Source organism: Aquarana catesbeiana, linkage group LG07 (assembly GCF_042186555.1).
Source record: "Aquarana catesbeiana isolate 2022-GZ linkage group LG07, ASM4218655v1, whole genome shotgun sequence".
NCBI classification, from domain to species: domain Eukaryota; kingdom Metazoa; phylum Chordata; class Amphibia; order Anura; family Ranidae; genus Aquarana; species Aquarana catesbeiana.
Window position 1 is genome coordinate 339,602,010 of NC_133330.1, and position 25,948 is coordinate 339,627,957.

The 25,948-nt window shown below is 45.7% G+C and overlaps 1 protein-coding gene and 1 pseudogene across 1 annotated transcript in view; one reads left to right on the forward strand and one right to left on the reverse strand.

The window, feature by feature from the left end:
- Positions 1-25,948, forward strand: part of PTPRF (protein tyrosine phosphatase receptor type F) — a gene marked incomplete in the record, with an annotated part of 622,098 nt that overhangs the window by 202,919 nt on the left and 393,231 nt on the right.
- LOC141103992 (U2 spliceosomal RNA) lies at positions 4,820-4,949 on the reverse strand (annotated as a pseudogene).

Consider the following 25,948-nt stretch of genomic DNA (forward strand, 5'->3'; position numbering starts at 1 on the left):
AGTCCAGACCTAAATCCCATTGAGAATCTGTGGCAAGACTTGAAAATTGCTGTTCACAGACGCTCTCCATCCAATCTGACAGAGCTTGAGATATTTTACAAAGAAGAATGGGCAAAAATGTCCCTCTCTAGATGTGCAAAGCTGGTAGAGACATCCCCAAAAAGACTTGCAGCTGTAATTGCAGAGAAAGGAGGTTCTACAAAGTATTGACTCAGGGGGGGCTGAATACAAATGCCCCCCCCCCCACAATTTTCACATATTTATTTGTAGCAAATTTTGAAAACCGTTTACCATTTTCCTTCCTCTTCACAATTATGTGCCACTTTGTGTTGGTCTATCACATAAAATCCCAATAAAATACATTTACGTTTTTGGTTGTAACAGGACAAAATGTGGAAAATTTCAAGGGGTATGAATACTTTTTCAAGGCACTGTATTTAAACACAGACAGACAATATTTTTACAATTTTATTTTTCTTTATTCTTTTTTTTTTTTACAGGTTTGTTAGAAACCCCTTTGGGGGGCTTTAGTAAAATATCAGGGGTCTAAACAAACCCCTGATGTCTCATTTTTGAGACAGAGAAAGGAACTAAGGAGAGAGATTCCCAGTCCCTTTCTCTGCAGCCTCAGCTGCACTGGTGAATGAATGGGAAGTGCTCTGTGCTGGGCAGCAACCTGTTGATTCACAAACTGAAGCATAGTAAGCACAGTTGACTATGATTCAGTTGTAAATGAAAAGAGTGACTGATTGGTACCAGGGGGTTGACAGGAAGGTTGCTGCTCTACCCATCAACCTGCCCCCAATCGACAGGTAGGTCACAATTGATGGGTTGCCAACCCTCAGATTAGGGTGTGCCCAGGCACACCCGGCACACCCTGAGCGCACGCCTTTGAGCAGCCATTTGATAAACCTTTACCTACCAAAAGCCCATTGAAAATTCCTAACGCCTGCAATAGAGGAGTCAATGAGGGTAAAAAAAAAAAAGAAACAAAATCCCGTGTGCTCCGATACCCAATGCCCGTGTGAACCAGCATTTCCTCAGCTCCAGGACAGATATGACTACAAAGCACCAGCAATGAGCACTATAATTCAAAGCTCGCAGTGTGCGCTCACAGAGCGTTCCTTTATTGTGGGAAAATTCTCAGTTTGTGTAGTTTACATTCCTCTGTCCCCCGAAGCAGCAGGTGATACCTGATTCATATTCTCCAGGCGCTGCGCTGTAACAGTGTACAGGTATGTGTGGGGACACCTGTGCTTGTGTCCCCCGGGGTATATCCTCTTGTATTGTGACATCTTAGCCGGGGTCAGGAACCACCGTTAGGGAACAGAGCGACTCTGCGTTTAGGAAGATCCGCCATCCTATAGACATTGAACATGGTATATATCACAGTGCTGGGTGTGCAAGAAATGTCCGCACCTGCCAGATGTCGATGTACCAGTGGTCAGACCTGCTTTCTATGCAAACCACTACAGCTGAACGACATAACTTACCTGCCCAGAGATATGTAATTCTGCTCAGCCATCTTTGGGATCCGGAGACCCCTGATGGCACATATCGGCCCTGCACTGCTGGTAGACTACATTACAGATGGGAAATACAGACGGGTCTGGAACCTGCCCCCAGGCTGTGACTGGACAGTGATAGGATCACCGCTCTCTCATCCTGTCAGCAGTCTCCCTGGACCTACATTGAAAGCACCTTGCAATGTAATAAATCTTGATTGTCTTACAGTATTGCCCCACCCTCTCCCAGTCTGAGCCTTGCTGTGTCAGGGATTATACGAGGCTGACATGAAGAGAGTGTCGAGTACTTTCCACAGTAGTAATATAAATAATCTTCTAGCCCCGTTCACACCGGTTGACAGTTCCAAATCACATGACAAGTTGCACCTCATTGCCGGAGTTCCTTCAGATTAGGCGACCCGTCAGATTTCGTTACGGAAGTGACGCTCCGTCGCGGCCATCTTGGTACACCCCGCGTTCGGCCACTCTAATGCCCTGTACACACGATAGGATTTTCCGACAACAAATGTTGGATGTGAGCTTGTTGTCAGAAAGTCCGACCGTGTGTACGCTCCATAGAACATTTGTTGTTGGAATTTCCCCCAACAAATGTTTGAGAGCAGGTTCTCAAATCTTCCGACAACCAATTGTGTTGTCGGAAAGTCCGATCGTGTGTGCACAAGTCCGACGCACAAAAGTCCACGCATGCTCAGAATCAAGCAGAAGGAGCCGCACTGGTTATTGAACTTCCTTTTTCTCGGCTCGTCGTTCGTGTTGTATGTCACCACGTTCTTGAGGTTCAGAATTTCCAACAAGATTTATGTGACCGTGTGAATGCAAGACAAGTTTGAGCCAACAACCTTCAGAAAAAAATCCACGGTTTTGTTGTCGGAAAATCATATTGTGTGTACGGGGCATTAGCCTACATTCTGAAGTCGCCAAGCGGACATCTTTTTACACCCACCCGAGTCTGGCATTTCACACTTATTTTTTACCATTAAGCTGAGCTTATATAGTGAAATACGGTATTTAGAAGTCCGTGACACTGTTTTGATGTTGAATTTTAAAAGCAGCGGCAAACCTGCTGATCTCACAGGTTTGCTAATCTGACAGAAGACCGCTGCTTTTAAAATTCAACTTTAAAAAGTTGACTTCTAAATTCTGTATTTCACAATATGAAAGCTCAGTTTAGTGTTAAAAATAAGTGTGAAATGCCAGACTCCGGTGGGTGTAACAAGATGTCCACTTTGGCGACTTCAGACTGTAGGCTTACTGCGGCTGAGTGCGGGGTGTACCAAGATGGCCACGACGGAACGTCACTTCCGTTACAAGATTTGACGGGTCACCTAATCTGACGGAACACTGGCAATAGTTCATATCGCTGCAACTCTTGTCGCAGCGATACTTTTTACCGACTTGCATAGACTTCTGTTAAATGAGGTCGCAAGCCGCAATGAAATCGGCAGTGCAAATTGCACTGATGTGCGGCTTTGAAATCGTGCTGAAGTAGCGTGATTTTAAAGCTGCACCGGTGTGAACCAGGACTTAGATGGGTTCTGAACTGCTTCTGATGCAGATCAGCCCCTGCTGCTGCCTCTCACCTTGTTACTAAGTTACAATGTTGCTGTCTGATCACCGGGGCAGGGGAGACTGAGGAAGTGCTTCCTCCCACCTGCAGCAGACTGACGATATCCTATAAGGCTGGGCAAAGTCACTGACTGGAACTCAAGGACTGCTTTTTAGCCCTGGTTCACATTGATGCTACTTTGAAATTGCGCCCACTTCACTTGAAGTATCGCGATTTCAAGGGGCTAATTGATAGACATCTATGGGGCTTCATGAACAGATGTCTATTGAAGTTGCACCTGAAATCGGCAAAAGTAGCGCATTACTTTTGCTAATTCGTGCGCACCGATTGGAACAGTGTCATTGCCTCCAATAGGCTGCTACTTTGTCATACGATTTGATCGCTCAAATCACATGAGAAATCGCTCCAATGTGAACCTAGGCTTAATGATAGAAAGTGGAGCTTTTCTGAAAAAAATATATGGTTGTTGTATATTGTGACATGTCAGGAATTTATTCATGAAGACTTGTAAAATTAGTGAAGGATCCACTTTAAAGTTTATGCCAACCCTACCATTGAACGTCTCATATTTGTTCCATTTTGGTGTAAGTTGCAACTACAGTTACAATTTGTCAACCAAGTGAGCTGATAACCTTCTTTGCTCTCTCTGCCCTTGTACATAAAGGGGTTATGGAGAGGAAGAGAGGATATAAAAATGAGGAGGGGGGATTTGGAGATGGGGAGAGGATATGGAGACAAGAAGGGGTTATGGAGAAGCAGAGAAGCTATGGAGATAATAGGAAGAAGTTTTTGTTTTTTTTTGAAAAGCCAGTGGCGTGCAAAACACACCCAAAAACTTCCACCTGGAGCCAAAAAAAAGTGCCCACACATAAAGAGTGAAACACAAAAACGTGCAACGGGTGTACAGCGTCCTCCACTAGGGCCCTACCCTGATCCCCTGGGGCGTTAGGCTCCAGACAGGGACTGAGGTACTTTACAATGGGTCCATCTGGCCAAAACCAGGCGGACCCCCGTTCTCTGGAAGGTCTGCCGAAACAGACCCACCCAAGTACTAGGTGGGGCTCCCCCCGAAGGGAGACCCCCAAGAGAGAGGGCAAACCAAGCCAGAAGTCCTATGTCCACCCCTTCCCAAGACTTTCAGAGTAGGCCTGAGGACCCACACCCTACTCTTCACACAGTGACAAACGTGTATACACATCAAACAAAAAAGTGACAAACACGGGAATAAATAAAAAGAGAGTGGGGAGAAAAGAGAAAGGCTCGGCCCAAGAGGCAGGTGTGAAAAACGTGTGTTGTGGTGAAGTGACCATGGTGCCATAAATCAAGTGCCGAAACACAGTGACTGTACGGCACCCCTGAACTGCCACTTCAGGGGCACATTCACCACTGGCTTTTCGTGCAACCCTGACCCCCGACCCAGACCACAGCAGTCCCCACCCCAGGCAGGAAGGCATGAAGTTCTGGAAGCTTGGTGAGAGCCCTTTACCATCAGGCCTCACCGTCCTTCCGTCCCTCCTACCTAATTATATTTGGGAAATACTAGCCGCTCCCCCGGTGGGAGAAAGGGGAGCCAGTGTTCTCTCCCGAAAAACTGTCCGGAGCTAGAGCTGCCCCAATCTAGGCCAGAATGCCAGGGACCCAACCCTTCATCCGGACCCAGTGGTTCTCCATCCCCATCAGAAGGCTTCCCTTTCGGCTATGAACCGCTCCAGGTCACCTTTACTCCAGCAGGTTTTGCATAGCAACCGCCATCCCATCTCCACTTCGCCGTAGATCAGGGACGGAAGCAAGCGCCACCTCCTGGAAACTGATAAGAACAGGTACTACACTTGATCTTAGCCAAAAGGCCGAGATAATGGGAAGAAGTTATGAAGTTGAGCAGGTATGGAGATTAAAAAAAAGGATATGGAGATGAAGTGCAGATATGGAGATGAGGTGAAGGGGTAATGAAGTTAAGTAAAGCTTATAGAGATGATATGGAGACAAGAAGGGGTTTATGGGGATGTGGAGAAACTATGGACATAAGGAGTTATACAGATGAGAGTATATAGAGAGAAGAACAAGAGGTTGTGGAGATGAGGAGAGGTTATATCAGTGATGGCGAACCTTGGCACCCCAGATGTTTTAGAACTACATTTCCCATGATGCTCAACTACACTGCAGAGTGCATGAGCATCATGGGAAATGTAGTTCCAAAACATCTGGGGTGCCAAGGTTCACCATCACTGGACTATAGGGATGAGGAGAAGGAATTATGGAGATGGGGCGAGGATATGGAGATGAGAGGATATGGAGACAGGAGATATGGAGATATAGAATGGAGAGGTAAGTGTTCTTTGTAATGCATCAGTAATGAATTAGGAAGGGCTGACAACATGTGGTAAGGAATTCAGAGCTGAGAATACACTGTGTTGTCATAGGAGCAGGCTATATTTATGGCCCAATGATAGTTATTTTTTTCTGTACTTGGTGTTTATCGGGACACAACATGGGGGAATGTGTGTATTGCAAATATATACTAAACATGTTTATTTTTTGCCCTGACATACCCTTTAAGTTCTGTTTTTCGGGTGATCTCCCTGTTAAAGGCCCATCTACCCGTCTATTTTACAATTTTCTTCTCTGGTATCCGGCAGTAAATTTGACCTCTTGAGATGAAATGCCCCTTCACTATCACCACCTCCCTGGGTCCCATCCTGACAGGTTCCTGTACAATCAGGCCTAGCTGGGATCGGTTTTGGTGGAGCCAGGGGGGGGGGGGGGGGAGAAGAAAAGTAAATCCACTCCAAACTTTCTTATCGCAGAGCTGCGCCTGTACTGGGGCCTGCGCGGCCCTTTGTGTGCTCTTTGAAAAGTTGGAATGCCGCCCTCCTCGCCAGTCTGGCCCAGGGCTGGTGCCTGCTCTTGTTTGGCTGGGACACGTTTGAACCCTGCGGAGATGTGAGTGGGAATGATCTGCTTTTGTCTGCTCTGTCAGGCAATCAATCCTGGCTGGAGAAATGTTCCATTAGTCAGTAAATAGTGGTGGTGGTTGGGGGGGGGGGTATCCGCAGTCCCATTGTGTCATGTCCCTGCTAATCTCTCTTTCTACATGATGTAGATTATCTGCAGTAGGTGAGTGGACATTGTCCTGGAGAGATCAGGGAGTGGATGGAAAGCAGAACGTGGAGCCCAACCTCAACTATATTTCATGAACTTTTGTTATTTGCTCTTTTTTTGGTCGGGTAAATATACCATGGAAAGAGTTTTGTTAGATCTGTTTGATAAGTGCAAAATATACCCGTTGATCCTGCCAGAAATCCAGTGAGCTATTAAAGTGGAGGGCCACCCTAAAAAAAAAAAAAAAATTGCATGAAAAAGCCTAAAAAAAATAAAAAAAAAAACATTTGGAAAAAAAAAAATGTAAACTTATCTAAACCCTTGTTGTTAGGCAGTCTTCGTAATCTGCCTCTTCCTATTCCGCGGCGTGTCTTGCTCCTCGGTGAGCGGCCCCGTTGCCTTCTGGGAACTGTGTGTGTTCCCAGGAAACCACGGGGCCATCCACAGAGCGCCGCGCCGCAGGAAACTGGCAGTGAAGCCACAATGGCGGTGCCGGGACCCGAGAGCCGAGGAACGGGTCGGTCTCGGGTGCCCGACATCGCGGGCACCCAGGATAGGTAAGTCTACTTATTTAAAGTCAGCAGCTACAGTGTTTGTAGCTGTTGACTTTAAAAAAAAAATTCCGCTGGCCGGAATCCCGCTTTAACTTTCTGTCTGTGCTGCACTCATTGTACCCAGCTACCTCTGTAAACTACAGTATACTTTCCCTCTGTGCTATGGAGGGGAGGTGTTCTGTAGTACTAACAGTCTTAGGCTTTATGTACCCTACAACTCCTAAATTTGAGTTAAGGAGCTTATGGCATTGTTTTGCCAAATCTCCTAAACTCAACGCCATAAAAGCCTATGAGTCCATATACACATAGACTTTTACCAGAGTTTAGGAGCCGCTGCGGTTAGGGGAGCTTCGCTGCCAGCCGCAAAACACGTGAAAATCGCTGTGCGATTTTGCTGCGTTTTGCACTTTCCTTGCGGCTGGTGGTCAAAGTAGGCTGTGTGTACACTAAGGCTTTAGTTGGCCATGCAAACCAGATGGATAGATAATGGGTGGGGGGCATTGTATTCCGCCTTCAGAATATGCTGATCAGTGACAAAGCAGGGATAGGAAACAAAGAGATCTTTAGTAAACAATCAGCACACATTACACAAAATAGCACAAAGTTAGACACACATTTTACCCCTTGATTACCCGAGATGCTAACCCCTTCCCAGCCAGTGTCATTAGAACAGTGACAGTGTATAGTATTAGCATTGATGTGATGTCAGTGGCAGTTAGTCAGTTCCCACTCAGTGTCGGTTAGTGTCAGATTTTCCGCCGCACTCACAGTCCCATTATAAGTCGCTAATCACTGCCATTAGTAGTATATACAAAAAATAAAAATAAAAAAATTCTAGTATATATACAGTAGTTTGTAGACCAGTGGCAGTGGGTGGTATGCTTTTTGGAGGGGGCATCAAACAGTGAACCCACAGCCACCCTCTGGGCGGCAGCTTCCCCTGCGTCCTCCTCGGCATCACGGCAGCTTCTGCTGTGCATCTCCTCCCTCCTCCTCCTAGGCCAATAGGATCGCTTCTACTTTGGCCAATCAGAAAACGGGTCTCAGGACCCGCTAACCCGATTGGCTGGGAGGAGAATCAGGAAGACAATAGCGAATATTAATTCGCTATTGTCACACAACTGCAGTGCTCTGCTCCCCGAGCCCCAGCCTCAGGCTCTAATCATGTTCTCCAGAAAAAAAACCTCAATTGGAATCCATGCGTCCGGTGCCCCGCATGCAGATTAGGGGGCCGGAGGCATGGCTAGGGGGTCGGTGCCTGTGCACCCTGCATTACGGGCCGCCACTGTTGTAGACGCTATAACAAACCAATTACCGGTACTGTACACTTATTGGGATTTTTTTTTATCAAAGACATGTAGCAGAACACATTTTGGCCTACATGTATGAAGATTTTTTTTTCTTCTTTATTATTGGATATGTTTTATAGCAGAAGGTAAAAAAAACTATTTTCAGTGGGCTGCAGTACATGTGAGAAATTCTCAAAAAAAAGCCCCTGGCTCTGAAATTGTGCTGCACTGAAACGCAAGGTGCTGTGGCGCCAAGCGTTTTGGTTATTTATTTATTTATTTCAGGTACTTATATAGCGCCGTCAATTTACGCAGCGCTTTACATATACATTGTACATTCACATCAGTCCCTACCCTCAAGGAGCTTACAATCGAAGGTCCCTAACTCACATTCATACATACTAGGGACAATTTAGACAGAATCCAATTAACCTCCCAGCATGTCTTTGGAGTGTGGGAGGAAACCGGAGTACCCGGAGGAAACCCACGCAGACACAGGGAGAACATGCAAACTCCAGGCAGGTAGTGTCGTGGTCGGGATTCGAACCAGCGACCCTTCTTACTGCTAGGCGAGAGTGCTACCCACTACACCACTGTGGTTAAAATGTTTGCAGGTGCGCAGGGATCCCAATAAGGAATATTGGCACCAATCATGTGTCTGCCAAAAGGGCAGCACATCTCTGTGGGAAAGCAGGCGATTTTGTGTATGTTCCCAAAATGCACTAATGTGAACCTGTGAGCCCCAGTGTAGAGAGACACAACTAGTCCCTGCATACAAGGGAGGCTCCATAGGAGGCTGCAAAAGAAAGGAGCTGCCCTGGCACAGAAAACCTGGGGCAGTGATCATGGCACCAGCTTACACTGGAACATAGGCAAGGATTAGAAGATACAGGAACTGCACACTCAGCAAGTGATTCGTTTAGTTTCTAAGTCCCGGTTCACACTGACATCTGCGAACGGCTGGGGGGTGTCAATGTAAAGTTAATGACACCCCCCAGATCGGTTCACAGATCGCAGTGTGAAATGGTGCAGGAATTGGATCGCATAGGTGTGAACATCCATGCGATCCGATTCCAGTGCAGACCAAAAAAAGGGTCCTGCGCCATTTTGGTGTGAATGTGATGCGATTTCAGCCATACAGTTTGCATGGCTGAATTCGCATTGCGCAGACATTGCATGTGATCTGCATACCCTGTTTCCCCGAAAATAAGACCTAGCATGATTGTCGGTGATGGCTGCAATATAAGCCCTACCCCCCAAATAAGCCCTAGTTAAAGTCCTTGTAGGTCTTATTTTCAGGGTAGGGCTTATTTTCGGGGAACCAGGTTAGGGCTTATTTGGTGGGTAGGGATTATATTGCAGCCATCACCGACAATCACGCTAGGTCTTATTTTCAGGGAAACAGGGTAGTAATGCGGTGCAAATCACATGCGATGTCTTTGATCACACAAGTGTGAGCCCAGCCTGAAAGTGATTAAAGCAATATTAAACCCAAAAGCAAGCATTTATTTCATTGCATCTTACCAGCTATAAGATGTGATGGCTGTGTTAGTTTTCTTTTTTATGCTTTCTTTCTTCTATTTTCATCTGGTGATCTGGACAGTAAGGCTGGTGATACATTATACCATTTTCTCCTCTAATTTTCCTTTAGATTTCAATTTGTATGCAATCAGGCAGGCCCGTGCACTCCATAGTGGAAGGTAAATTTAATAGATAATGAACAAGAAAACTGTAAAATGTATGACCAGCTTAAATTATTTTTCAAAAGAAAAAGCTCTCTTGCAGTTACAGATGAGACAAACCATTTATCACGGTCAGGGGTGCTTACAATAATCAGCTTTAAAGTGATTGTAAACTCTCTTTTTTATTTTTTTTTTAAATAACAAACACATCATCCCTCCACTGTGCAGCTCGTTTTGCACAGTGTGGCCCCGATCCTCAAATCCTGGGGTCCCCCGGCGGCTCTCGCAGCTCCTCCCTGCATGAGATCACCCCCTAGGAGAAGCGCTCTCCCGGGGGGTTACCTTGTAGACGCGCTCCCGAGTCCAGCATTTGCGTCCATAGACACAAATACTGGGCTCGGCCCCGCCCCCTGGATCATTGGATTTGATTGACAGCAGCGGGAGCCAATGGCTGCGCTGCTATCAATCTATCCAATCAAGAGCCGAGAACCCAGGGCAGAGAGGGAGAGCGCGTCTCTGCTGACAGAAATTTGGGGCTCAGGTAAGTAAAACGGGGGGGAGGGGGGGGTCACTGCCAGGTGTTTTTTCACCTTAATGCATAGGATGAACACGACCCCTTTAATTTGTTAGTGTATCTAATTCTGCTAGTCCATCTATCTCCCCCCTCCCCTAGAGTTGCCTCCTCATCCCTTTAAACCCGAACACATATGAATTACACAGGTTCTGAGGCTAATTTAATGCAGATAAGACACCAAGTGCGTACACTTACCACCTTAATCAGCCACAGAACCCGTGTAATTCATATGTGTTCGGGTTTAAAGGGATGAGATGGCAACCCTCCCCTCCCCCCAGACTGACAATGCTGCTGTCCAAAGGTGCCCTCTGTGCTCCTTCCTCCAGAGTGGGGGCGCTCTAATACAGGAGGTGTGTTACTGGCCAGATCACCAGGGGAAAATAGAGAGGAAAAAAAGCCTAAAAAAAAAAGAAAACTAATATGATATGAGAGTGTCCTATCACTTTAAGTGTGGATGGGACCTGGAACTTTTTTTTAGCTGAGCAACCGCATCTATTTCCAGCAGTATCTACTCCCTTTCATAAATCTCGTTAGAATTGTTGGCATTTGTATGTAATTAACATATTAATTATTGCGCTCCTGTCACTGGACAAATATCTAGGTCACACATTCATCATTTCCTCTCCGAAAATAAGACACTCGGCTACTCTTGCTGCTGTCCTTGTATTCCCCAATTCTGACCATCAAGATAAAGTTAGATACATTTGAACACATTGGCTACATTTTAGCACATTTGATACATTTGAACACATTTGATTAATTTAAATACATTTGAACTCATTGGATACATTTAAATACGTTTGAACACATTCGATACATTTGAGTGCATTTCATACATTCAAACACATTGGAACACATTCAATACATTTAAATACATTTGAACACATTGGGGTTGATTTACTAAAGGCAAATCCACTTTGCGCTGAAAGTGCACTTGGATGTGCAGTCGCTGTAGATCTGATGGGAAGATCTGAAATGAGGGGAAGCTCTGCTGATTTTATCATCCAATCATGTGCAAGCTAAAATGCTGTTGTTTTTTTTTCCTTGCATCTCCCACTAAGATCTACAGCGACTGCACTTCCAAGTGCACTTGTAGTGCAAAGTGGATTTGCTTTTTGTAAATAACCCCCATTTGATACATTTGAACACATTGGCTACATTTGAGCACGTTCGATACATTTGAACATCTCAGATACATTTGAACACATTCTCACATTCACATTATATAGCGCCAACAGTTTACGTAGCGCTTTACAACTTGAAGGTAGACGGTACAAATACAATACACTTTAATATAGTAGGAATCAGAGGGTCCTGCTCCTTAGAGCTTACAATCTAAGAGGGAAGAGATACAAGAGGTAATAACTGGGGGGGGGGGGGGGTGAGCTGATTGAGAAGATAAATGTACAGTTGTTAGGTGGGGGGCCAGATAGGCTTCTCTGAAGAGATGAGTTTTCAGGGATCGTCTGAAAGTGGATAAAGTAGGAGAAAATCGGACGGATTGGGGTAGGGCATTCCAGAGGATGGGGGAGGCTCTGGAGAAGTCCTGAAGGCGGGCATGGGATGAGGTGACAAGGGAGTTTGAGATCAGGAGGTCATGGGAAGAGCTAAGAGAACGATTAGGTTGGTATTTTGAGACTAGGTTAGAGATGTAGCTGGATTGGATACATTGGATACATTTTAACACATTCATTCGATACATGTTGATACATTGTTGCAACAAAACCTTTACAAATTCAGGTGCTTTTATTTCAAATAAAATGTTGCTTTCACTTCTACTGTGATTTTTCTACCCCAGAAATTCCACGATTCTTTCTGACTTCCCTTTCCACGGTTTGGCAGTTCATCCAGCGCCGTATTCAGGCAGCAGAGCCGGTAGTGAAGCGGTTAATTTTTCTTTCCCAAAGTCAAACAAAAGCAGTGGTGAATGAGCGGGGCGTGGATTGCAGCTTAGCCAGGCCCCTGCTTGTGGGGTGGGTGAGCTTGGTCTCAGCCGGGCTCAGTTCTGAGGCTTGCAGAGAAAGAGATAGCCTGGCTGGCAGTTTTTTCAGGTAAAGCCAGCTCTCCTCTCCCCCCCCCCACCCTCCTTACCGCCTCAGGGATAAAACCGCCAGGAACGCCATCGAGACATATCACCCGGATCACGGATTAAATATCACCTTTGGATTATATCTGAGGGAAACCTTTTTTTTTTTTGTCCGTTTTTTTTTTAATCGCGGAGATCCAACTCGGATGGGCGTCTGTGGAAATTGGCCGTGAGGAGACCTTCGGTGGTGGTGTTACCTGCAGCCTATGGAATAATACAAGGCGGCGAGGGAAGAGGGGATTACCCCTGAGCAGGTGCCGCGATTTGTCTCGTTTCGCTCGGCGAAAAAAAAGAGCCTCGCTTTTCTCTCTCGCCGGGCTAAGCAAGAAGCTGGAAGCGAGTTTTCCTGTTTTAAAAATAAACCCATGTGCCTTGGATCAGCGAAGCCGGCTGCCTGCTTCCAGGTTGGTTTCCAGTTTTCATAATCTTGATGTTGGGTTTTGTTTTTTTTCCTGGTTCCTTTGCTGGGTTTTGTGATGGTTGCACCTGTAACGAGTACGGCCTTTTTCTTCTGGAGAGACTCTAGAATTCTGAGCATGTTCGAATCTCCCAACACTTTGCTGAGTTTGGATTGGAGTTGAGGACGGTGCTGTTGCTGGGACGGTTATTATCGTTGCTTTTGTTGCCGTTGGCCCGAAAGAATGAGCTTTCATTGAATTCGAACAAAAAAAAATATCTGCCGGCTGGTAGCAGTGGGCTTTGCCGCTCGGTGCCAAGTTTTTAGGCTTTTACGGGTCTTGCCGTTGCTGGCAGAGGATGTAAGGGGGTTGTGGTGGAACACTTTAGCAGTTCTGTATATTGGGACTGACACAGTCTGAGTCCTTGTTTACTGCAGCCGAGGCAGTTGGGGAATTTTTGGAGCTTCATCCTTTTTATTTTGGTGGATGCTGGATAAAAGAATTCTGTTCAAATCTACGGGGAACCGGGGATGGTCCTCAATGGGGGTCTTATTAATGGGTTTCCAACCAATTCTGGTGACTTTGGTGGCCAGCAATGGCTTGTTGCTCTTTTTTTGCTTAATTATTAACTAAAATGGGGTCAGACCGTACATGGTGACCCTTTTTATTGTGTTTACGAATTCGGTTTTATTGGACTGGCTATTACGGCTGTTATGGGAACAATCTGAATGTTATGAACTATTTGAGAGTTTTGTATATAGGGCAATGTGAGAGATGCAGATTTGGGAATATATCATCTGTTTCTGAAGGGAGGGGGGGGGGGGTCAAATACTTTTTTTCTTTGCTGTTGTAGGGGTTCAGTCAATTAGTTTTTTTTTTTTCCTGGAGGGGGGGGGGGGGGGCTTTATTACTGGAAATCCCTAATGTGCTTTGATTCAAGAGTGCAAGACTAAAAGACCCGATAGAGCCTTCCCGGCCTGTGTGCCAAGCTAATTGTGTATCCTTGTAATGCTGCAGTTTGTTTTTTATGGCTGGGAAAGGGGCCAGGAACATAATATTAGTCTATTTCCCAGGCTCAGAGGAGAAAGCCTCTTTAATTTAAGGGCGGGCAAAGCACATTGCGGAAAAGGCTGGAGCAGCGGTCAGCCTTGGCAAGCTCGGGGTTAAATTTCCCATCATGAGTGGCAAGGGTGCTTTTGCTTGCAAAGCTGTTCCCAGAAGCAGCAGGTCCAACATGAGGAGTGAGACTGGATGGGGGAGCTTCCATACTCCAGTGGTGAAGTCCAAAGGCCTACTTGGGTTTTCATTATACATTTGCTGCTTCTTGGAACTTGCCTAATGCAAATATTTGTCCGGCTTAACTGATCTGAACGCTGAGGTGTTTCTGGAGTTTGTGTGTCAACCTCCGGCTACAGGGCAGAGATTGGGTGATGGGCAGGAATGTAGAATATATAGCACCAGCCTGTATCCTGGATGGTAGCAGACTGAGGGTTCCTTCGCTTTAGTCCCTCAAGGCTTTCAAGCTGGCTTTAGGTCAAAATTATTTACTATTAATAATTAGAAACTTCTAAATTTATTTTATTTTTTTTAAGCATCTTCCAAAATATTTAGTTCCTCCAAATCTAAATAATTGTATTCTGAGTGATTGCTGTGGATGAAGGTCCCTATAGCTGTAGACCAGTGGTCTCCAAACGTTGGCCTGGGGGCCGGATGCAACACTTTGCTTTTATCCAGCCCATGGGGCAATATTTCATCCTCTGATACCCACAATGGGGCATAATCCCCCCCCTCCCCACTGACACCAACAAAGGGGCACAGTTCCTTCCAGTGACACAGAGGAGACACGATTCCTCCCACTGACAATGATGGGGCACTGTTCCACTGATACCAATGATGGGGCACTGTTCCTCCCACTGATACCAATGATGGGGCACTGTTCCTCCCACTGATACCAATGATGGGGCACTGTTCCTCCCACTGATACCAATGATGGGGCACTGTTCCTCCCACTGACACCAATGATGGGGCACTGTTCCTCCCACTGACACCAATGATGGGACACTGATACCAATGATGGGTCCTCCAAATGACACCAATGATGGGGCACAATTCCTCCCAATGATGGGGCACAATTCTTCCCAATGACACCAATGATGGGACACAGTTCCTCCCAGTGACACCAATGATGGGGCATTATTCTTCCCACCTAATGACACCAAGGATGGGACACAATTCCGCTCACTGACACCAAAAATGGGGCATTGTTTACTCCCACTGATGTAGGGGCATTTTTTACTTCTAATGGCCATAGTCCGGCCCCTGTCAAGTCTGAAGGACCGTAAACTGGCCCTTTGTTTAGAAAGTTTGGAGACCTCTTCTTTAGACAATTGGAAAGTGACCTATGACATGACAAAGGCCTGGACCCCCCCTGTAGACACTGCTGACAAAGGCTGGGACCCCCCTATAGACACCATGTTTTGTCTTTGGTAACATTCCATTCATTTGTTTTTAGGAACACTTTTGTATACATTTGATATAGGGAAGTTATACATTGTATTTAGGAGGAATCGGAAAAGGGTTTTAAGACTTCAGTAGGCCTAGCATCAGGTATAACAAATACAATTTTGTTGTTGCTTATCTCATCTAGTATCTAGTCCATCTTCAAATCTGTTCCCACCCTACATAATCAGATCCCTCACTCACCTCAACCTTGTTTCTTTTTCTAAGGAAGGATTGCTTGCATGGTGGGGGTGGGGGGGTGGGGTTCTTGGGAAAAACGATTTTCTAATATGATCTGTATAGACATGCAGATCTTTTCTGGCAAGTGCTCAACACTCTACAGGAGCATCCAGAAATGTCATCAGAAGGTGGGCAGGAGGCCTACTAAGAATGATGGACAAGTGAGGGGGCTTTGCATCATCAGTGATAGAATTGTTCCTTTTTATAAGGGAAGAAACAAGATAACAATTGGGTATTGAAGGATTCCAGTAAGTCCAATCTTCAGAAGGTGTGATATGATGCGTTGCAGACCTCCGATGATATGATGCGTTGCAGACCTCCGATGATATGATGCGATGCAGACCTCCGATGATATGATGCGATGCAGACCTCCGATGATATGATGCGATGCAGACCTCCGATGATATGATGCGATGCAGACCTCCGATGATATGATGCGTTGCAAAGATCAGACCATGTACGAGGATCATGAGAGCTTGTACACACAGGCGTCAAAAAGGCGGCGGCCAGCGCATTTCAGAATTGTGGTCGCTGGGGCCTCAGTTTCTGTAAAGAGCGCAATATCCTCAAGCCCCGCTCTCGGCCCTGTAGTCATTGTCTCATCCCACCAGTCCATATCAGTGGGTCCACCTACTTGTGAGATCGCAGGAGAGGGATCTGCGATGGGAAACCCTGCCAGTTTTGTGCATCCCAATTTCCGTGCGTTCGGAAATTCAGTTGCGCTCATTTATTGAGATAATTTGATCGTTTGCATAATTTGAGCATTTTTTTTTTTTCTTTCAGATAAAAAGTCACCCCGGTTATCATTTAACATCTACAAATTACAAAGTTATTGCACTGGTGTATATACCATGTATCTTGCGTTTCTGTGAAAGCGCGGAAAATCACAGCGTGTTGTCTTGAATTGACTTGAATGGACTGCCCTATGCGTGACAAATGTAGCAAAGTAGCTCACGTACCTTTTTTTAAAAAATGTATTTATTTTTTGAACGTTGAGCTTTGTGTGTGTTTTAACCGCGCGTTTTGCTGTGTTTGATGGATGCACAAGTTTTTAGCGCAACAAATGCGCGGCTTTTTTTTTTTTTTTTTGCCACATTTGGAGTGCCATTAACGATGATTGGCAACACAAGTGCAACAGGCGCTTTTCACCTGAAATCGCGCACGTTTATGGAGCGCTAAAATAGAAATGCGGCCTTATGCTGCAGGGATGTCGGCGTAGTGACCGGACCGTCTCTAGTTGTATTAAGAAATGATTGTACAGTGCAGCTGTCTGCTCTTCCCACCACCTGTTCCTAATAGGCCCCACCTGTGACTCCAATTTCCTATCCTGGTGCTGGCGGGTAAATAGAGGTACGGGGGGGGGGGGGTGAATGAAGGGGGCACCCTTTGATCTTTTGTGTGCCCCCCCCCCCCCCCCCTGAGCTTTGTATGTAAATATTGATACATTGTAGCACAGACTCCTGTGAAGGTCCCTGGCAAGTAAATTACATTTTGTAGTTTTTCGGGTCGGTTCCCCCCCCCCCCCCCCACTCACAGATCAGGACCCCCCCCCCCCCCCACCGACTGGAAAACACATTTGTATTTCTCTATTGTGTTTTTGTGAAGATTCCTGTGTGAGCTCCGAGCCGTGCGTGCGGAGAGCTGGGAACCAGTCCGACCAGTTCAGTTTACAAAACAGATACAGGTCACAACCACGGGATCTACAGGGAACCTAAAGGGGAACTCCGGGCAGCTTTTAGAAAAATGTCTACCGCCCACAGATGTGTTTATTTTTATTTATTTATTTTTTTATACAGCTAATATAAGTACCTGGAATCTGTTATTATTAATAATAATAATAATATTATCTTCCTACATACAGAGCAGAAATCAGGCTAAGTTAACCACTTAAGGACCGGAAGGATTTGCCCCCTTAATGACCAGGCCATTTTTTGTGATACAGCACAGCGTCAATTTAACTGACAATTACGCGGTCGTGCGACGCTTTACCCAAACTAAATGTAGGACCTTTTTTTCCCCCACAAATAGAGCTTCCTTTTGGTGGTATTTGATCACCTCTGCGGTTTTTATTTTTTGTGCTATAATCAAAAAAAAGACAATTTAAAAAAAAAAAAAATTATATATATATAATTTTTTTTTTTTTTGCTATAATATCCAAAAATTGAAGATAAAAAAAATAAAAAACAAATTACTTCATCAGTTTAGGCAAATAATGTTTTCTACTACATATTGTTTGGTAAAAAATTGCAATAAGCGTATATTGATTGGTTATATTCAGTGGTCTCCAAGCTGTGGTCTCTGGGCTGACTGTGGCCCTTTGCTTGCCTTTTAAGTGGCCCTTGGGGGGGGAGGGGGGTCTATTCCTTCCACTGACAACAACTATGGGGCATAATTCCTCACACCCCTTTCATTCATTGGATTTCAGTTCTGTCAATCATAGAGGCGGGGCATCACATGTGGGCGTTTCCTATGCAAATACAGCCTGCCTAGGAACGCCCACTCCTGTAGACTGACACCCACCCATCAAGGCATTTCGATTTTTGCATAACTCCTCCCACTGCTTGGACGGAGGGCTCCTGAGAGGAGTACCAAGGCGGGGGGTGCTGTCATGTTTCCAGGAAGCTGTGTACAGCCCCCTGCCGGCTCCTCCCACCAGCCATGATCTGCCTGCATTGCATAGAGAAGCACAGAGACCCAGTGATGACAATGATAGGTCTAAAATAAGGTATATAATGAAAACAGATTTTAATTATAAATATTATTAGCATGTTGAGGGGGGAGGGGGGACCAGGGAAGGCAAAAAATAAGCAGATTAAACTTAAGCATTAAGCACACAGAATGGCGTCTCCGGATCACAACTCACACATTGCTTCCCCTTGTAGAAGTTCGTGAATGTGTGAGCTGTGTGTGTGAATGTGTCAGTGAGCTGTGTGAGTGAATGTGTGAGCTGTGTGTGAATGTGTGAGCTGTGTCAGTGAGCTGCGTGAGTGAATGTGTCAGTGAGCTGTATGTGTGAGCGGTGTGTGAGGTGTGTGAGTGAATGTGTGAGCTGTGTGTGTGAATGTGTCAGTGAGCTGTGTGTGTGAATGTGTGAATGTGTGAGCTGTGTGTGAATGTGTCAGTGAGCTGTGTGTGTGAATGTGTGAGCTGTGTGTGTGAGTGAATGTGTGAGCTGTGTGTGTGAATGTGTGAGCTGTGTGTGTGAATGTGTGAGCTGTGTGTGTGAATGTGTGAGCTGTGTGTGAATGTTTTTTATTTCTAGAGTTATGGGATGTGATTTCAGCTCTAAAAGGGGTCATGTGTAGTTTACTAAAGCTCTTTGTATTATGAATAAATAAGGTCGGCCATACATTATACAATTTTCCTTTTTGATTTCCCAAAATAATAATAATATGAGGTCAGTCCTAAACCCTTTCCATGTGTGTGCAATCTGGCAGACCTTTACACCACATAGTTGCAGGTAAATCTAAAGGAAATTAAATAAGAAAACTATATAATATATGGGCAGCTTAACTGCAGTGTTTTATCCCCATAAAATTATTTTATTCTTCTCCCCTCCCCCATCTCAGTGCTGCTGATCTCCTGCAGCTTTTTTCAGCCACTTCATACTTACATACACTCATGCATGGCATTAGTTTGGACGGTGACAGTCCACACCTGCACAATGTGTACTGGCAGAGCCGACTTAGTCTCCACCAAGGTGACGGGGTGACCACGCAGGAGCACAGTTTGGGAGACAGTTGTCACCCCATAGCAGAAAGTGCCTGAAGACAGATCTACATGGCAGGATCAGCAGGGGGTTATTTTAATGAAATCTGAACTTCACTTTCCAATCAACATTGATATTTTTCTCAACCCCTTCACGCCAACTGTACGCAGTGGGCGGGCCTTGGCGCTGAGCGGGCGCATATTTGCGCACCACACCACAGACGCGCTCTAAACACAGTTACCAGCGGCTAATGGAAATCGGGAGCTTTCCGATCACGTGACAGCCAGTCACCATGGTCACATGACCATGAACCCCGCCTCCCGGCATCAGAAATCCCTTAAAGGGGTTAATCCTCATGCTGCTAGCATTAGTAAATAGAAAGGAAAGTATTTCATATTTACTAGTTTAAGCCGAGGTTCACACTGACAGCGGGGATGAGATTGTGCGGATTCAGCTGAATTTCCTCCCCGTATGTCAATCCCAACTTTGGGGGCGATTTCAGAGACATCTGTGCGGGTTTCTACACAGATGCCAATGGAAATCTCGCCCCAAAATCTCCAAAAATAGTACAGAAACTACTTTTGGGAATTGGTGCGGCGCTGCAAATGCAGCGTCGCACCAATTCAGACGCTGCCATTGCCGGCAATTGCCACCGATTTGGCATGCAATTTAACATGTCAAATTGCATGCCAAATCGCATCAATGTGAACCAGGGCTTAAGCTTTTTTTTGTTTTACATTCTTTCAGTTACTTCCTGGTTTCCTGCCTAGGCAAATAATGTTCTACATCCCAGGAATCTTCAGGAGAGGAGGAGGAGGAGTCTTCAGTAGAGGAGGAGGAGTCGAGAGGAGGAGAAGAGGAGGAGGAGGAGGAGTCTTCAGGAGGGGAGGAGGAGGAGTCGAGAGGAGGAGGAGAGTCTTCAGGAGAGGAGGAGGAGTCGAGAAGAGGAGGAGGAGGAGTCTTCAGAAGGGGAGGAGGAGGAGTCGAGAGGAGGAGAGTCTTCAGGAGGGGAGGAGGAGGAGTCTTCAGGAGGGGAGGAGGAGGAGTCTTCAGGAGGGGAGGAGGAGGAGTCTTCAGGAGCGGAGGAGGAGGAGTCTTCAGGAGGAGAAGAGGAGGAGGAGTCTTCAGGAGGAGAGGAGGAGGAGTCTTCAGAAGGAGAGTCTTCAGGAGGAGGAGGAGGAGGAGAGTCTTCAGGAGGAGAGTCTTCAGGAGAGGAGGAGGAGGAGTCTTCAGGAGGAGTCTTCAGGAGGAGTCTTCAGGAGGAGAGGAGGAGGAGTCTTCAGGAGGGGAGGAGGAGGAGTCTTCAGGAGGGGAGGAGGAGGAGTCTTCAGGAGGAGGAGGAGGAGAGTCTTCAGGAGATGAGGAGGAGGAGGAGTTTTCTCATGTAAGCACGCTTTCCTGCTTTCATGACTAAGCTAAGGGCAGATGGATTGCAGGATGTAAATGCTACATGACTCGTTTGCCCTTACTCAAGATGGCCGCTGTTAGAAATACTGGGGGGGGGGGTGCGCTTATCAAAGTGATTTCTCAGCAAAATAAAGCATAGAGACATGGATGGATGGGGGGGAGTTTACTTTGAATAATAAAAAATAAATAAATAGTGTTTTTGGTTTGTGGCGCTCAGATGCAGTGAAGATCTGATTGAAAAGACCTAAAGTAACTTTTAAAATGTTATTTTGGGGTTGATTTACTAAGAGATGGAGAGCGCAAAATCTTGAGCAGCTCTGCATAGTAACCAATTGGCTTCCAGGTTTTATTGTCAAATTGAAGAAGCTGATTGGTTGCCACGCAGAGCTGCACCAGATTTCGCACTCTCCAGTTTTAGTAAATCGATCTTCTTTACATTTTAAACCTTATATTAGATTTATTGCCTTTATATTGACTTTTAGAGCTGGATAATAAAATGAAGGAACATTCAAATGTTTCAGGAAATGGGGGGTGGGGTGGGGACTGAAAATACCATAAAATGATTGGTTAATGGGAGGGCGAGATATGGGGAACCCGTCCAGTGACCTCATAGTGGAATAGCGCCACTATGACATCTTTTGCTTTACCGCTTCCAACACAGAGCCCGAGGCTGCAAATAAAAGCGGTCTGCATATCAAATATCGGGAATGATTATTCTTGTTGTTGTTTTTCTTTTTTTCTGATTAACAGCGTCTCATAACTCAACTTCAATAAAAATTTACTGAGTCTGTGTTTGTCACCCTCATAAAACTCTCATACTTCACTATAAATAAACTTTTATCTGCGCTGCCCACCTTTGTCCACTGGGGGCATCATCAATCCTCTTATGCTGGAATCAGAATATTCAGAGATGATCTCTGAGCAACAAAACCTGTTTTCTGTTCGCAGAATGCAGAATGCAGATTACTCTTCACAGAAGACAAACAGATGTGGGCAGAAGGGGGAACAACAAGTCCCAGCATGCTCTGGCATCCAGCCGAGGAGTGTACCTACACTTGAAATCCTCCTTCAGCCACCCGCGGCCCGTGTCATAGGCACAGTGGCATTGTGATCTTGCAGCGCTGGGTTTAGGGCTTCTGTTACCAGCCGGGTTCTGTGTGGGTTCCCTATGATCTCTGTCCTCAGTCCAAATAAGAATAGTCATAGGTTAGCTGGATTCTGATGCGTTGCTCGTCGCGTGTTTGGTCGTATTTGCAATACTAGAGATCGATAGACATGTGCGGTTCGTTCCGAATTAATATTCGGACAAATTTTTCGTTATTCAGAAATTCGAATATATCCGAATACCCGAATTACAATATAAACAAATTTTACCGAATGCTCCAAATAACAAAACAAAATTCGTCCGAAATGCGGACTGAAATTCGAATCGAATTTTACATTGAACTCCAGTCGTATTCTAACTACACATATTGCTGAAATCAAAGACTGCGTGTTATTAGAGGACCATTTCACAATAATGCTGTTTTTGTTAAGCCAAAGGTGATTTAAAGAGTCATTGTAATCATTTGATGAAGATTTTTCTTTTGTTTACTGCATTCAAATCAAAAACAATATAACATTTTCGTTTCGACCGATTCGAAAATGTATCGATTTTGAGCGTTTTTGAATCGAAAAAAATTGGTAAATTCCAAATACGAATTGAAGGAATCAACGAATTGAACTAAACGAAATAACTAGATTAACGTATCAAAACTAAACTAAATTAATTTTTTCATCATGCACATGGCTGGAGATTGATGCAAAGGGTTCAGTTTTTTGCACAAAGGCCTGTTTACTGCGTTTCCTTAGTGCGTCACTGCGCTGTGCGTTTTGAATGGCAGCCCAGTGCACCCAGCCAGCGTAGCACAACGCACTTGCAATGCCCAAATGTGAACCATCTATATAGAGAACAATAGAGTACTGGGATTATAGCGGTGCCAGTAACGATCATCATTCATCAAAATGTAAAATTTGGGAGCCAACGAATCCCGGTCAGCGCTCTCAGCCAATGGCACAACAGCTCAGTGGGGGAGATTGCTGGACTAACCTTGCATGGTTAGTACAGCGGCTCCAGACCGGAGCACGGGAAAAAAAACATAATGTGTACCGGGCTTTACACGATCATCATTGCCATCACAGGAAATCTTACTAATAAAGATACAAAGTCTCCTCCATTGGATCTCTGACACAGGTTGTTGAAGCAGAGATGGTGACAACCGTACTTATGTGTGTTGCAGTAGGTGAGCAGCGTGTCAGAATATAGACATCTGTCTTTCAGATTGGCAGGCATGTCATTCTTCTCGTGCTTAGTGCCGGTATTTACATAAAGGATGTCCATGTTTATCTGCGCACTTCCATAGGAAACTAGTCATTGCCAAACCGGCAAATTCAGTATCAACGTGTGTGTGTGTGTGTGTGTGTGTGTGTATGTATATATATATATTCTCTTTTTTTATTTTTAAAGGGTGCGTGTCTGTAATTGTTTCCTGCAAGCTCCACAATGTCTGCTTTTCACTCCATACGGTATATGGAGAATATCGCTGTGCAGTCTATTGTGTGTTGGCTGAAGACCTTGCAATCAGTGGATTGCACAGGAAAGACAAAAGCAGACCGTACATGGATTTAAATTTGACTGGCTTAGCAGGGACCGGCTGAATTTCGATGGCCACTGTGGATAAATACAAGTTAATCTACAGATTTACTTTTGCTCAAACGCCCTGCTGGACTCTCTCTGGTGGACTGGGATAGTGCACAGTTTTAACCTCTCACCCCCCCCTCTCACCCCACTCTCTCACCCCCCCTCACCTCACACTCTCTCTACCCCCTCTCACCTCACTCTCTCACCTCTCTCTCTCTCTCTCTCTCTCTCTCTCTCTCTCTCTCCCCCCTCACCACCCCCCCACCTCTGAAAAGGTGGAGCTCTAATAGGATGGGGTGGAGTTTACATATGAAGGGGTGGATCTCAAACAGGAAGGGGTGGGAGCAGTGCAGCATTGTTGACTGTACTGACAGGAACAACAAGTATTGAGAAAGTTGTGAGCGCAGATAGTCTTATAATTAAGTGCTGAAGCACATATCTTTTTTTTTAAATAGGAGGCCATATTTTTTAATGTAAAATGTAATGTGGGGGGGCAGCAATGTCTGTAGTACTGTGACAGGCCAATAGAGGGCAGTATCTGCAATGGGGAGGGGGTCAGAAACCTAAGCACTACCCTGCAACAAGGAGAGAGTGATGCTGGTTACCATGATGGCAGTGGAGCGCTGCTGAGACGTCATGCAGGATGATGCACATTATCACAACATCTGTGAAGGCTGAGTTGAGGTTTATGTGGGGAAGTGGGAGATGTATATACAAGAGATCAAGTCTTTGTGTTTCCACTCTTCCATGGCTGCCTTTATCATTCATTCATAGCAGATACAGCGGGATCAGACTAATCCTGGGAGCCGATACACTGTATAAATCACAGACACTGCTTAAACAAGCTGAATGCAGAGTTATAATATGTACTGTATTTGTGAGCTGCTTAACCGGCCAGGTTTGTCATTTTGTGATTCATACACCCTCCTGCCACACTGTACAGCCTCATTGCCATTACATTGAGGGGGAGGAGCCTCTGTAGTCCACAACAGATGTCTGAAGAACATACAAAGGATAGGAGCGCCACAAAACATGCATTAGTCCAGTTAAAATCTTAGTTTTGTGACTACGCATTTTGGGGTTTAAACCTCCCACTTCATCAGAGATAAGGACAAGTTTTGAGCCCCTGAAACGCGTCGGCCTGACTTCTAGCCATGGGATCCATTTATACTGGACTCATTCAAATCTTGTGGCGCTCTCATCCTTCTGTTCTTCAGACCTCTCCAGGGACCCACTTGGACAACTGGGGTGACAGAGAGCTGCCTCTAAGGACACCCGATCCCCAACCGCTCCCCAACCACTCCCCCTATAGCTGCAGAGACAGTGCGGGGGGGGGGGGTGTATACATGCCGCAGCTGTGTTACTTTGCAACTGTGCCCGGAATCGTGCCCCCTGTTGCTTCAGCTGGTGTAGTACATGCCAAGAGTGACCCATTCAAATGAATGGGGTTGCTCTGCAAGTGCCCCTCAACTATCTGTAATGCACATGGTTGTGGTGTGCTATTGTGGGCTTCAAGGGGTTAAAGCAGGTGGCGAGAAGGCAATACAATGCCTCCTTACCGCCTGTCAAATGTTCTCCGAGGAGCAGTACAAATGCAAATCGCACTTGAGAGGCCAAAGCACAAGTGAACGAGCCCTAAAAGTTTGATCCTGTTTTCTGATCTCCACCTACCCGGGTATCCAGCGTTCCACCAACACAAGTTCTACAGAAGATTGCTGGGAAGGCTGAAAACGTTCTTTGAAATATCAGTTTAGTGAGCTCAGGGCCTGGGACAAGGGTTGGGCAAAAGGGACTGCTGCCCTGGGTGCAGCGTGTATTGTGGTGAAGGGGGTGCTGCAAGTTCCTTCTATAAAGTTGACAGGAGTAGTGACAGGTCCATCACTATTTCTGTAAGACTAGTGATGGAAGCGGCGACGCAAGGAGGAGAGAGTCGGGAGGAGGTGCAGGCTATGCTTTCTCTCTCCCCCTCCTCCACATAAGCTTGCGCATAATGAAGGGGGTGGGATGCAAATTGGCATCTTTGCCCTGGGCACTGGATAATCCCGGCACTGCAGGAACTTATAAGAACAATGGATTTCTGTCAGGATCAACAGGTATTTTATGGTATTTGCAGACAATGTACTTAGCCGGAAAAAGAAATCCACTGAAGCCCCCATATGTAAGGTCTGGTGATCTGCAATAACATCTCGGATGTAGCTAGACAGGGAGGCAGAGAGGACAGATCGGGTTGAGGTCTCCTCGCTGCCACCGGCTGCATTGTTGCACTTTTTAGCCTTTTATATTTCTGTATTTATTTCACGGATGAGTCAGAAATCGGCATTGTAGTGCGGTGACGCACCATGTTGGCTGTCAACAGAAGCAGGAATTTCGCTTGTGATGCCTTCTGTTCACTAACTGAGCAGATGAAGTCTACGAGCTTCTGAGACAGGAAGGGAATATCGCAGCTCTGCGCTAAAGGACCAATCCATTTCCACATATACCAGGCAGAATGTGCGTCTGATGGCCGCAGAGGACATAAAACATGGGAATGCAAATAGCACTTCTCATACTCCTCGTACTACAGCTAACAGAGCATGGCTGACCGATTAGCAGAGCGCCATCGCTGACCTTTAACAAGTTATTGATCAAACTTTAACCT